General features: G+C 41.1%; 1 protein-coding gene across 4 annotated transcripts in view; it reads left to right on the top strand.

Moving 5' to 3' along the window:
- The window catches only part of L3MBTL4 (L3MBTL histone methyl-lysine binding protein 4), a 286,253-nt gene that overhangs the window by 128,711 nt on the left and 143,509 nt on the right, over positions 1-14,033 (top strand). The window lies entirely within an intron of this gene.

Here is a 14,033-nt window from a genome sequence, read left to right as displayed (position 1 = left end):
TTATAATCACTACTGTGGTACAGGGGTGGGTTGAGGGATATGCATGATAGAATCAGGGAAATAGAAGAATTCTGTTTTTCATGTGTTGTTGATTTTTCAACAAAGCTTTGCTTTGTGATGTCAGCAGGTAGGTTTTTTCTACTACATGGAAGTTGACTTCATTTTATGTGAATGCACCAAATTTATAGATGGACAGTGAAGTCTGTCAACCATGGTCATTGGCACCATTTGAACACCAGTGGGAATCCCCAATTTGGGGTGCGGTGAAGAAGGAAACTATATTCAGTGCGAACAGTTCAATTGTGATACAGCACGGCTGTGAGAACAGCATGGCTATGGAACAGCTCAGTAGTGTTACAGTTCAATTATGAATTAGCAAGGCTGTGGAACAGGCTGTGGCAAGGTAGCCCTGGGGAGAGGCCCCTCTCCAGCTAGACATTTCTGCTCTGCTTTGGTCTGCTCCGCCTCCTTGGCTCAGTCTGTTCCACTCTGCCCTGCATTGCTGTGCTTCGCTCTGCTCCTGCGCTTCTCTGCGCCACTCTGCTCCAGTGAGACGTCTTTGGTGTTTCAGCTTAGCCAGGGCACATTGTCTTCAGTCTTGTGCACTCCCATAGCTAGAGGGGAGCCGACTTATATGGATGGAAGTCCCCACCCCTGGTCCCTGATTGGTCCATCTTCATGCAGCTGAGGACTCCAAATCCTCAAAATTTGATTAGTCCAAAATGTACTGTCCTGATTGGTCAGATTGGAGCCACTCTGACTGCTCAGTGGAAATGCTGATGGGAATATAGCTGCGCAGCTCTAATTGGATGGGGAAAGTCTCAGTCCTATTGGCTGAACTGTGATTCCAGGAACTCCTTTATAAGGGCTGGCTCAGGTGACAAAGCCCAGTGCAGGCAGGCAGTTCAGTGTGGGAAGCGAGCAGCTTAGTGCAGGCATCTCCTTGAAATGCTTTTTGCATGAGAGACCCCTGTACAGAAATGGCTGCTATGCTCTGTTTTTTAAATTTGAGCCCAGTTAAGCCATTGAGAGCCCCTTAGTAGGTATCTTCTTTCTCAGGGTTTACAAGTCTTAAAAAAAATATGTACAATATTTGTACATATGAGCCACATGTAGATACTTTTAGGACCTTTCAAAATTAGTAGGCTTGTGGGCTGACTTCAGAGGTTTTGCATAAAGAACCTTCAGTGGAGCAGATGTTGTTATGTGTTTTCCACAAGAGCTGAGGAACTGCACTGGTGTTCCTCTTTCCAAGTGGGCTCTCTCCTCCTGCTTCAAGAGTCTTTCTGTCATTCCTTACTTCACTTCAAATGGAATTCTTGCCCCTTCTCATGTAGTTGCCTGTTTACAAATTCCTGAGTGAGACCAGGAATCCCTTCTAGAAAAGCAAAGAGCCATTGAGAGAGTTCTAACTAAATTTTTCTCCACAAATGTCTGAGCAACCCCTAAGTCCCTTGTTGTAATTTTACTGCATCTACCGAAACGTTCTAGCTCCCGTTCTACAAGAAGACAGTTCCACACCTTCTTTCTCCTCACCCCCTTCTGCCCCTTCTCATCTCATAACCTTGCTGCTCATTCACTGGGCAGGTAGGAGAAATGCAGAGTAAAATTGTTCATATCCCTATGGCCAAGTCTACCTTCTATCAGTGTCTGAACACACACACTCAGAAGTTTTACTTATTACAATGACAGCATTATTCCTGCTTCTATCTGCAGCAATTCACTCTCCTCTTATAGGAATTTAAGTTTTATCATTAGACTTATGGTTATTTTATGTTTTTCTGTTTGTTTGTTTTTTCATCATCTGGTTACCAGAATGTAAACTAATGGAAGCAGCACTTTTCTCTCTTGATTACCAAGTACTTTTGTTATCCTCAGTACCTATAGAACAGTACCTGGCATTTCATAGGTGCCAATAAATACTTGCTGAATGAATGGATATGAGTTGTCAATAAAAAATGTATGGGTAGGTTATTTACTGCCAGTAAATTACTATAATTACTATTTATTAAGGATTACTTATTACTTATCAAGACAAATATGCATTAATCCTTGGTATTGACGAGATGCCCTGTACCTATTTCCTTACAAAAGAGTAGCTATTCATAACACCACATGGAAAATTGGTTTAATTGGTGTTTCTGTATTACTAATATACCTTTAATAAGCAACATGGTAGCTATAAACCTGGCTAAGAATGCAATAATATTGGAAAATTGAAATCATGCATTGTTTTAATGTATGTAATGCTTTCTCTCTTGGAATATTGACATAGTGAGTCATGGCAGTTATAACCGTGTCGAAGAAGCAAAACCCATTATGGGGCCATTATGCTAATAACATATGACAAACAGTGGGACTGTGAAATAGTAATGGATACATAATGGATAATAAATCGTTGGAATTCCGAATAGCAGTGGTTGCCAGCTATTTCCTAGTCATAATAATCTCCTCTTAAAATGAATATAACTTGAATGTCAGAAACTTGCCAGCAGCACGAAGGGTCCACATTGCTTTTTGAGGGTGACCCACTTCGCTTGGCTTAAGCCTCTCTGTCCAGAAACCCAAGTTAATCTCCCTACTTCTCAGCCTGTGAGGCACCTTCCTCTGACAGCCACAGTATTCAAATGTCCCTCCACTGGTGTATTAGCATGGCCTATCTTAATAAATAAAAATCCTCATACTGATACGTGCTGTAATATACAAAATACTGTTACATCTTCTCATTCCCTGCGCACCACACTATTCTGCATTTGCAGCAAGATCCCTGAAAGAACAAAGAACTTCCCACCACGGTGTCTTACGGAAGCTTGCAGCCTTGACCTCTGCAGCGTGCTCCCTGGTGCCCTCGTCACCATGCCTTACTGTTTCTGATGTTCCACGGTGGCTTCTGAGGCAGCTTCCTCTCCTGACGGGGTTGTCCTCCACTCTGCTGGCATTCCTGCCTGGTGCCTTGCTTTCACAAACTCTGAAGCTCTTTAGTTGCCTTGAGGCTCAAGTATTTCAGTGAGAGCCCAGAGAAACATGTTTGTTCTGATCATTAATTATAATGTATCTATCACCACCCATGAGCCAATTTGCTGCTAGAACAGTGATTCTCTCGTGTTGAAGTTCATTTTAATGTTTCTATTTCCATTTCATTTGCCTCTAAAACCTACATTTTTCAAGAATAAGGTCACAGAAGTCCCCTGTGACCCCATGTGTCTTCCTCTTGTCCTTCAGGTTCCTCATTCTACTTAGGGCTGTAGAGAGCATGGCTGAAACTTCCCCCGAACCCTGCCATTCCTCCCATCTCATGGCAGAGGGCTTAGTGTCCCTTTTTCAAGACTTAATTTTTCACTTGTCCAGGTGGTAATTGTATTCATGTTTACTCCCAATAGTCCCTGTGTGGTAATCAAGTCACCTAGGGTAGCGCTGTCCAGGAGAACTCAGCAAGGTGATGGGAATATTCTCTCTCTGCTCTCTGCAGTGTGGAAGCCACTCACTATGTGTGACTGTGGAGCACTTGAAATGTGGTGAGTGTGGCTCAGGAACTGAATCTTTCATTTTAGTTAAGGTTAATTAATTTAAATGGAAATAGCCACATGTGGGCTGTGCCTATTGTATTAGAAAGTGTAGCTCTAGGGTATTCAGTAGTTTACCTGAAGAAGTTCCCTGTGGGGCGCAGGGGCCCATTAGCTGCCCCCGGGAAGCTGAACCTGTATTGGATTTGGGATCATCCATACTTTATTTCTGGGTCTTCTCTGACAACTTGTGTCTGATGGTCAGGTTTCTGCTGTCTCTTTAATATTACTAGCAAATATCACAAACTTAGAAGGTTGAACAGATTTTTCCCTTTTTGGAAATCAAAAATATAATTTAGATGAGAGGAGATAAACTGGTTAAACACTAGGCAGAGTCAATAATTACTCTGTAATTAATTGTCAAGCTTGAATATTGCCTAAACATTTAAATTGACCTTTCCATTTCTACTATGAAACAAGTTTTGGGGATTGTGTACATTGTAATAAATAGATGCTGCCTCACCAACTAAGATAATTTTGCCTCTAGTTCAGGGAATTAGTAATTATTCTTCAGCCCTACATGTGAGCAGCCAACATTGTCAACATTTTAATTCCTATCAGTTAGGCAGCGGACACCCTGCTCACTTTGAAAAGGCTATGAGACCTTCATTTAATACTTCTTACAACACATGGTCATTTCTTTCCAATTTTGACTGATTTTGGGGATTTTAGAATATAGGGTTTTTTGGAGTATCATTGAATTTGCTGAAGCTCAAAGCATTTGGGCTCCAAGGGAGAAAAAAGACCAAGGAAAACAGAAGAAAAACACACAATAGAAACTAATGTTTTTAGACCCATGGTTATTCATTTCTATAAAAATATTTATCATATAACCAGTGATCAGAGTACAGCACAAGAAGCAGAAACAAGGCAAAATACTCTGTTAGACTTGAAATCTCAATGAAGATTAAGATGAGTAAAGTATATTGAGAGTAGTGCAGAATTTCTGGGTTTTGGAATAGTGTAATATCTTTCCCTGATAAATATCAGAAGTCTTATAATCAAGGAATAAATCAGATTAGCAGGTGGGGAAATGAAATAGATGAATGTAGCTAAGATAACTGCTTCATTCATGTCAGGTGTGAGTGGTTGCAGCCCTGAGGTAAGCTTTGGTGCAGGGACTATGTTATGTCCACAAGTTGTGTTGTCTACAATGAATAGTATGATTTTTTCATCAGCAATAAAATACCCGCAAAGACAGACTGAAGAAAGATGAAACCAATGTTTACATTAGCTTGAGCGATCACAGTAGCATCAAGGAAAAGACAGACGATCAAAGAAACAGGCTGAATCAAGAGGCACTGGGAATAGGTGAGTAGAGAAGGGGAAAGAAGCTTGTCTGTCCTGCACTTGGTAATAGATACTCATCAGCACTGAAGCTTTGCTGGAGGGTTGCAGTGATAGCAGATTAATTCATACCTGTAGAAATTTGGGTCTGTCAGGAACCCTAAATGGAAGTCCAGGTCACCAACACCAGAGGACAACAGAAGCACCTGCAGTCTAAAGCTGCATAGGCAAAGGACACCTGAGAAAGGCCAGTGTCAGCCACTTGGGACCAAGAAAGAGGCCTGGCTAATACCGTCAAGAATGGTCTAAGTATCTGGACTTCCTGCACCAAAGTTAACTCTCAACAGCTGTTTTGAGGCCTAATTTTCTAGCATTATCTGAAAGTTACTCAGAGCCCTGCTTGGCCTTGCCTTTGGGTGGAACTTTTAATTTTGAAGGGATTGCTTAAGGAATATTAAGGTTCCTTTGTTGCAAGTGAGATAAATTCAGGGCTAACCTAGCATAGATTAAAAAAACAAAAGGGGGGTGGGGTGGGGTAGGATTTATTGGCTCACTGAAATGAAAGATTGTATGTAGACCTGGTGGCAAGCATCACTGAACCCAGGGTCCCAAACAACACTGTGTCTTCCTCCTGTTCCCTCACTCCCTTTTCCTTCAGATCTTTTCATTTAGAACTTTCTCTCTCTTTGTCTCCCAACCTTCCTTCCCAGTGTGGAAAAGGTATTAACCTTTCCTCCTGAAAATGGACTTTCTCCATTCAGACATGGCAAAGCCACCAGCAGTTCCGTCCTCACATCATCCCAGCACAGTGACCCCCATGGGTGGGGTGAGTGGGGCATGGAATAAAGAAGACCAAGGAGCAGTCTCCTGGAGAGTGGAAGCAAACCGACTCTGCTTCTCATCTGCTAACCATCTATGTCCACCAAAATGTATTATTATGTTGTTGGGGTTTGTTTGCAAAGAGTTATTCAAAATTCCCTTTTATTTTTCTAGCACCGGAAAACCAGGCTTTATGGAATAGCTAATAAGGCCAATCAGATAAGCAATAGGCATCTGCAGAAATTAAACTGAGCAGGAGTCGAGATAGCATGGAATTTTAAGAATGTTTTCCCTTCAGTATCAAAATATTTTATACCTAAAATAATGTTTTCATAATAAATATAAATGTCTGCCATTTTTAACTGCAAAAATTTCAGTAAGGCTTTTTTGAATTTTGCTGTTTGCATACATTTGTGTTTATGTTTCTCAGATAGTCTGAGACTTGTAAGAGATTGATTCATCCCAGTGTGCATGTCCCAAAATGGAATTGTGTCTCCTAATACATCACAGCTGCTCTCAGCCACAGTTAACTCCAACACTGAACAGAAAACCCTAACAAATTAATTCGCTCTTAGCTTTACCAAGCAATTATGCAGTCCCAGTATCCAGAGTGCACAGTTATTGGGGACTTCCACACAAGCAGGTGAAGGGGAATTCTGAGGCCAGGTGAGAACCTGCCTCTCTTCCTTGGGCCACCCACAGCTGAGGGCCTGGACCTCCTAGCAGAGCTAAGGAGGGTTTGCTGTCAGTGAGAGAACACATAATGATTGCTCACCAACTGGAACCTCAAACCATGGTCTCCTGATGAATTGTAGTGTTCCCACTGTCACTTCCAAATATTTCTCTTCTTTTTCATTGTTACATGATAACATCATCATCCACAATCCCTTCTTACTGATGCCTGCTCTGCATTAGGCACTTTCCTATGTTACAAGTAATAGGAAACCTTGCACTTAGGCAAGTTTGGCATCATTACCTCCATTCTGCAGGTGAGGACGTCAAAGGTCTGGCTGCATAAGTATCCCACTCAAGACCACTTGGCTAGCAAGAGGTGAACTTGGCTTCCACGTGGGTCTGTTTTGAAAGCAGCCAGGTGTTTCCCTGCCCTGCACTGTGAGGGCGGCATGTCTGCAGTGAGGCCTCTCCTCTGCCCCACCGACCCAGGCAGGGCTGTAGTGCAGGATGGAGATCAGGGTTTCTCTGCAGCTCTCTGTGTCCACTGCGTCTTCAATGCAGATTTCTTGTCCTTACCCCAGCAAGGAAGAGGGGCTGGAGGTCTGTGTCCTTACTGACCCTTAGGCAGTCTCAGTGACTTGCAGTTCCAAGTCAAGGACTATAGCACATAGAGTAGGGGAATAGAGACTTTTCTGCTAGAAGTTCTGGTGTTGTGGGAATAATTGTGAAGTCTAGGCTGCACAGCAATGGGCTATAATTAATTAAATGGGCCACTTCCCACTGTGCTTCCTTTTAAATTGGTAATAAGTATCATGCCATAGTTGTCACTTTACTGAAAAAATATTTTTAAAAGAAACAGCAAAGATGACTATAATGGTAGCATTTAGCAGCCTATGTGTGGCATTTGTTCCAAATACTTTTGGCATTTATGCCAGTCTTCAGAGGCAGGTGGGCTATTGTGCCCATTACCCACCCCCTTCAGGAGAGCAGGCTCATTCAGATTCCCTCACTGAGTCACTTTCCTTGGCTGAATTATGGAGTGTTTACTTATTTCGGTGGCAGTGTGGGCAAGTGTGCTTCTGAATATCATTACAGCATGCAGCTGATCACTTTATCTCAGGAATTTAACATTCACTGGTTCCTAAAATCCTTAAAGTTAAAACCGCAGAATTTCTTTGAAACTTTCCTGTAGGAAGGATTTAAATAGGCTCAAATCACATTTCCTTTCCTGAACTTAATTTTGGAAAGCCTGACTGGAGGACATTTAATGGGGCACAGCTCTTCTCCCCTTCATCCCACAAAAACACTGCCATGAGCACCACGAGCCCCAGCAGGGTTGGAGGGCTCCCTTGTCCTTGTTAGTCCCTGCTGTGCTTTGGGCCAAATAGCAGGAGTTAAGGGCCATGCAGCGAATGTGTGCTGTGAAAGGGTAGAGTATTTAGGTACGTTCAAGAGTGGCCCATAATCTGGGAGTATGACCGGTCTCCCCACTCTGCCTCACCTTTATCCAAGAAGCCAAAAAGAAGGCCTGGTACCCATTCCTCACCAACCCCCCAACCCCCCAGCCTTGCCACTGCTCACTCCCTTGATTCCACCGGGAACTGTGCTCTTCACCCCTGTTTATGGCAGCTTGATCAAGACGCCCAGACTCCCAAGTCACCTCTCAACTCTTCCCCACCCCTAGTCCCAGTCATTGCCCTGTGCCCACTGGAATCTCTTTTCTGCACATTCCCTTTACTTTTCTACTTCAGACAAAATCTGGCTCCCTTTTCTACAGCCCTTTCTATCTGGGGGCCCTGCAGGGTCTGAAGCTGAGTAAATCATGCTCTTTGCTCCTCATTGTTAATTCCAGCTTTGAATCTATGTCATCACACTCTATTCACCACTATGGCTCAGGATATAGTCACCTACCAATGCCCCCTCATTCCTTGGTCAGATACATTGCCTGTGTATCTTCTGCATAAAACACTTTAGTGCCTCTGTTTCTCCCAAGAGTAAAAACTGAAGTCCATAAGGCCCTACCTGATACGGCAGCAGTGTTACCTCTGATTCCAGCCCTTACTACCATCTCTCTTGCTCACCCTGCTTCAGCTAAACTTGACTTCTTGCTGTACCTAAACAATTCAGGCTGCTGCCTGAGGGTCTTTCCACTGGCTGTTCTAGTAACATTCTTCCTCATACGCCAAATCTCTAACGCCTTTGACTCTTTTAAGCTTCCCTGTGCCACTTTATTTAAAATTGCAATCACTCTCGACTGGCACACTCCTAATCCCCTTAACTCTGCTCTATTTTTTCCAGCTTTTACAACCTTTTAACTTACTAAAAAAATTCACTTATTTGATAGCATCTGATTATCCCTACTGGAATGTAAGCTTCAAAGGTGAGGGATTTTTCTCTCTCTCTTGTTTGCTGATACATTCCTAATACCTAAAATAGTCCTAGGAATGTACCAAGCACTCAGTTAGTATTGGTGTATTGAATAAATAAATAAATGATTATTTTAGAACTCATCAATTCTGATCCTGTCTCATGATCAGACGATGAAGCATGTCACAGAGTAAATATTTGTGGACTCATTCCTGTGTTGTTTTTTAACTAAAGGATAATTTATTAAGAATAAAATGTACGCATCTTAAGTGTACAGCTCAGTAAATTTTAATGTATCTATCCGTCCCTTCTTTCTCATAAAAACACTACCCAGGTCAAAATAGAGATTATTTCCATCGCTCAAAAATTTTCTGTTAAGCTCCCCTCAATCAATACCACTACCACCCCTTCTATATCTCTCCAGAGGTAACCATTATTCTGACTTCTATTTTACCAAGGTTAATTTCTCCTGTTCTTTTGCTTCTTATAAATGGAATCATACACTATGTACTCTTTTGTGTCTGACTTCTTTGATTCAACATTTTTATTTTCAACCTATTTTCCTTATAGACTTAAGCAGGTATATAACAAATGTAAGAACAGATATAGTTGAGTCTTGCTTTTCATTTAGTCTGATAATCTCTAGATCTTTCACTTTCAGTTTGACTTGATGTGCATTTTTTGCTTTGTATTTAAAATGGAAATACTTTCTTTGTATTTTTCACGTTTGGAATTGATTTAGTTTCTTAAATATGTGGGTTGATGTTCATCATAAGTTTGGGAGCAGTCTCAGCCATTCTCTCTTAAAATATTGATTGTGTTCATTTTTCTGTCTCCTTTCCTTCTCAAATAATAGTTACACATGTGTTAGACTGAGAGAATCTCAAATGTCTCAAGATCTGTTTTATTTTTATTGTATCTTTTTGTTCTTGAATTCAGATAATTTCTATTGATCTGTCTTTTGTATATCTTGTTCTTTCTACTGCTGTTTTTAGTCTGCTCTTAAGTTCCATCAATGAATTCTTAATTTTAGATATGGAATTTTAAATTCTAGAACATTCATTTTGTTCTTTTTAGATAGTTTACTTTTCTGTTGAATTTCTCCATCTTACTAGCCATTTGTTTATCTTTTTTTCTATTTCATTTAACATATTTAAAATAATTATTTTAATGTCTTTGCTAATTTCAATACCTGTATAATCTGTTAGTTTGCTTCTATTGGCAGTATTTTCTTTTGATGATGACTCATTTTCTCTTGTTTCTTTACATATCTTATAAATTTTCATATATGCTGGATGTTATGTATAAGAGAACTATAGAGACTAAAGTAGATTTTATTTTTCCCCAGAGAGGCCATGCCTTTTCTTCTATTAGGCAGTTAGTATGAGGGACTTTAGTGGGTTGAATGGTAGCCCCCAAAATGATATATCTGCCTCCCAATCTATGGAACCTGTGATTGTGACTTTATTTGGGAAAAGGGTGTTTGCAGATGTAATTATGTGAAAGATCTTGAGATGAGGTCATCCAAGATTGTCCACGTGGGCCTTAAATTTAATTACAAGTGTCCTTATAAGAGAGAGAAGGCACAGAGGATGGTAGAGTGATGCAGCCCCAAGCTGAGGAACACTTGGAGCTGCTGGACACTGGAAAAGACAGGACGGTTTTCTCCCAGAGCACTCAAAGGAGTGCAGCCTCGCCAAAACTTTGATTCCAGACTTCTGGCCTCCAGAACTGTGAGAGAAGAAATTTCTGTGGTTTTTAAGCCACCAATTTTGTGGTAATTTGTTATGGCAGCTCTAAGAAACTTAATACAAGGACTGATCACTTTGAATTGGTTAGGAATTGAACTGGGCTTAGGACAGGCTGCAGGTTTAGTTTTAGATCATCTCTTGTTTCAAATGTATTGAAAAATAGTACTTTCTTGTATGCATTACAGGCCCTCGCTCCAGTTATCTAGGACCAGGAGATTGCAGGAGATCTCTCTGCTTTCCAGCCCCTCCCCAGACCTCCCATGCACCAGGCACTCGGCAACACCCAGCCCCCTGAGGACCAGCTCAGGATCTGGAGTCCCTCCAGACTCCAGGCCACCTAGCCAGCCTGCATGCTTTTAACAGCTCCACTGGCAGCCTTTCCCCCATCTAAATGCTGTCACCTTCTTCAGGTTTGACCCTCTGCTTCTCCACAAAGCTTCCAATGGTCTCTATTCACTTAGGAAGAGGCCCTGCCTTTTCTGGTATTTAGATCATTTTGACTTCTTTGCATCTACAATTGCTTAAAAAATAATGGTTTTATAGTTTTGTAGTAGCTAGTTTCTGTTTAGTTTCTAGTTCTAATACTTCTAATTGACCTGTCCTAATGTTCGACATCCTCCCCGGAAGTAGAGCTCCCTAACATACCCATTGCAGTTTTAAATTATTAATTAATACATCATTAAACTTTTGATATTATTACATTATACATTATATAAATATTATATGGTACAAATAAATATATGTATAATTATGTTAAAATATATTTGTACATAATTACACATGTAACTTAAAATATAATTAGTTATTAATGCCTTTGAGTATGATCTATGTGGAGGTTAGTGGGACTGATATATGATCTGTGTGAAGACCAACAGCTGCTGATTTCAGATTCTAGGCCCTAGTCTTTCAAGGTGGAAAAGTGGGAGAAAGGTAGGAAATGCATGAATAGGCATAAATATTCAGGAGCATATGTACTGAAACACTGGAAATAGTTTCTTACTGAATGATACTTTTTGGCTTTTATCTAAAATAAATAGAAGACTAGCCCTAGATGATTAGATCTTTGTGTGATGCTTTTCATTTACACTATGTGTAGCTGGCACGGCATCCTAGGGTATAGAGGGCAACAGCCAGGCTGTGCTAGTTACGTTTTTCTTCTGTACCAGTTATTTCATCAGAGCTAATTTAGCTTCTGATATTGAGTTATGAACAAACACATTCATTACAAACATTTATTCTACTCTGTTGCTTGAAAGTTATTCACTGGCTCGGACATTATTTTCTCGAGAAACTTAATCCATTTTCAGAATGCATTGTTCTGGTTGAGATAATTAATCAGTTATACATGAACAGAGAAGGCTCTTGCAGTCAACTGGATGAATTACCTGTTTCAGAGGGTACAGTACAGGTACATGCAAACATGAGCAATTTATACAGAATTTTAAATTCATGACACTGTTTTGAGCTTCATCTCCTTGTTCTTTAGAAACAATATATTTTATTTTTATTTTATTTTATATTTTATTTTAATGACTGGGTATACGTCATAGGACATGAATATAATTAGTATGTAAATGAAATCTACTAAACATAGGTGTTATTGTTGAAATAGAGCCAAGATCTTAATTTATTATAATTTGACGTTTTAGATGAAAACCTTTAAACTGAGTAATGTTGGAGTGAAATATGAGGTTTTTTTCTTTTAAAAGAGACTAAAGAAACCATTATAAACAATGATACCTGAAGTATATTTGCTAAAAATAAGCATCTAGGTCTGACAAGCATTTACTCTGAGTATGAATAGTTGGTAATATAAGTTTTCTAAATGAACTTCCGTTTTCACCACATCATTGATAGCCCAGGCTGGAGCAGAGAAGGCAAAGATTGTTGATGCCAAGATCTCAAGCATCCATTTCCTGCCCCTTACCCCATTTGTACAATTTGGGCTGTGTCATCACACATAACAGCTCCCTTTTTAAGATTATGGGTCACAGTTGCTCAGCAGAGCTTTCTATCTGTTTAGCTTTCCCTGATGCTTCTTACACTGCAGCCTCACCCAGACCCCAGTCCACCCCTCCAGCTCTCCAGGTCTGCCAGCCGCCCGGGGATGCCCTCTCCAGAACACACTGAGAGAGCATCACTTAGGTGCTCACCTGTGAGGACTTGTACCTTCCTCAGTGCAGAGCTTATATGAACCTTGCCCTTCCTTCAACTTTCTCCACCATAAGAAGAAAAAATCAGCTGAAAGAATAGCATCTTGGCCAGTTTATAATTTGCTCTCCCAGCTTGCCTTTCTGATCTTGCACCACCCTCTATTTCGATTGATGGCCTTGCCCCTGATTTGCCTGAGAAGTTAGAAACCACCTTGTGTTAATCCCTCAGCTTCTTATTCCTCCCCGTTTGCCATACTGAATTTGTCTCCTATACTTCAGAGAAAGCTGCCACTTCGTGTTTCTGAGATGCTTCACTTGTTTATTCCACTTCCACCCAATTTCTTTTTTTAAAATTTATCTTTATTGTTGAAAGTATTACAGGTGTCCTCTTCCCCCCCCATTGGTCCCCTCCATCTGGCACCCGCCCCCCTCCAGGCCTTCACCCCACTGTTGTCTGTGTCCATGGGCTATGCAGATACGCATGTAAGTTCTTTGATTAATCCCCCGGCCTTCCCTCTGAGATCCCTCCGTCTGTTTCATGCTCCTCTGTCTCTGGATCCATTTTGCTCATCAGTTTATTTTGTTCACCCCGTTTCTTTACTCCCACCTTCAGTCACTCTCTGCACATCTTCCCATGAGCCTATTATCAAGTTCCTGCAGTTCCACCCACATCCTTCCTGAGGAAACCCCACTACTGTTCTTGCCATTGCTATCAGAATTATTAAAAGTGTATTTTGTGTGTTTCCTTTTTTGCCACCTGTTCACTCTTCAGCCAGTCAAGATTCTGTCAGCTTGCAGCAGTCGCTGCGGTTGACTACGGGCCTTTTAAATTCTCCTTGTGTCCTTTCTGGGGCCACAGAGCAGTTGACCATACCTCCCTTGTTGAAAGAGCCTTCCCTTGGCTTCTTTACCATTCTATCTTGATTCTCTACCTTGTTGTCTTTTTATTTTATTGATTTGAGAGAGAGGAAGAGAGGAGGAGAGAGAGAAATATCGATTCATAGTTTCACTTATTTATGCATTCATTGGTTGATTCTTGCATGTGCCCTTACTGGGGATCGAACCTGCAACCTTGGCACCTTGGAGTATCAGGATGACACTAACTAACTGAGCTACCTGGCCAGGGCTCCACCTTGTTCTTTTAAGGGTTCTTTATTGCTGCTTATTGTCCTGCCAACTTTATAATATAATTCCTCAGGATTACTTGGTAGACTTTATATATCAATCAAGGTCCTGCTGGAAAGAGGTGGTGCATTGTGTACACCTTAGTAGATGCCTATTTATGATGTCTTGGGCAGGGTCGAGAGAAACCAGTGAGGAATGGGTCTGAGCACACCTGGAGAGAATGGGAGCTGCAGAAGCTCCAGGGCAGGAGCTCAGCCTTGGGTAGAGAACCACCAAGCAGCCTCTGTCAACCT

The sequence above is a fragment of the Miniopterus schreibersii genome (assembly GCF_964146895.1).
Source record: "Miniopterus schreibersii genome assembly, chromosome: 10".
Classification (NCBI taxonomy): domain Eukaryota; kingdom Metazoa; phylum Chordata; class Mammalia; order Chiroptera; family Miniopteridae; genus Miniopterus; species Miniopterus schreibersii.
The sequence above is the reverse complement of the archived record's forward strand: the minus strand, read 5'-3'. Positions and strand labels throughout refer to the sequence as shown.